The following is a 695-nucleotide window of genomic DNA, read 5'->3' as shown; positions in this document are numbered from 1 at the left end:
TTCAAACCAATAGAAAGAGGATTGCAGCTTCCAGGTGGGCAGTTAGGTGAGGATATGTCTGATACCTGTTCCCTCTCCCTTTTCCCTCCCCAGTCACATGGGAGTGAAGGCAGAGGAAGAGTAGGAAGAACAGTCCACACATCCTCTCCCCTCTGTAGAGCTGGCCCACAGGGAGGAGGGGAGTTTTTCATGTAATGTAAGGCGGAGGCTGAAAATTGACCAGACCGTGCCTGAGGGACTGAAATGGGACTGCTGTAATCACAAAATGTGACTGAGAAGTCAGATCGGACAGCAGGAGGAGGGAGACAGGATGGGGAAGAGCAGACTCCGCAGAAGCTAATGGAAGCAATAGCCCTGTGGGGGCAGAATACTGACCCCCCCTCCAAAGATACTGACATCCTACTCCCCAGAACCTGTGAATATGCTACCTTCCCTGCACAAGGGACTTTGCAGGTGTGATTAAATCAAGGATCTTGAGATTGCGGGGGGATATACTGGATTACCCAGGTGGGCCCATCTATGTAATCACAAGGGTCCTTTTAAGAGGGAGAGAGAAGGGTCAAATCTAGAAGAGATGTGATGAGCCAGGAGCCGAGGTCAGAATGATGCAGGCAGGAGCCAAGGAAGGCAGGCGACCTGTAGGAGCTAGAACAGGCAAGGAATGTATTACCCCCACCCCGGAGTCTCCAGAAGGA

Source organism: Rhinolophus hipposideros (assembly GCF_964194185.1).
Source record: "Rhinolophus hipposideros genome assembly, chromosome: 24".
Taxonomy (NCBI): Eukaryota; Metazoa; Chordata; class Mammalia; order Chiroptera; family Rhinolophidae; genus Rhinolophus; species Rhinolophus hipposideros.
Note: the sequence above shows the minus strand (reverse complement) of the source record.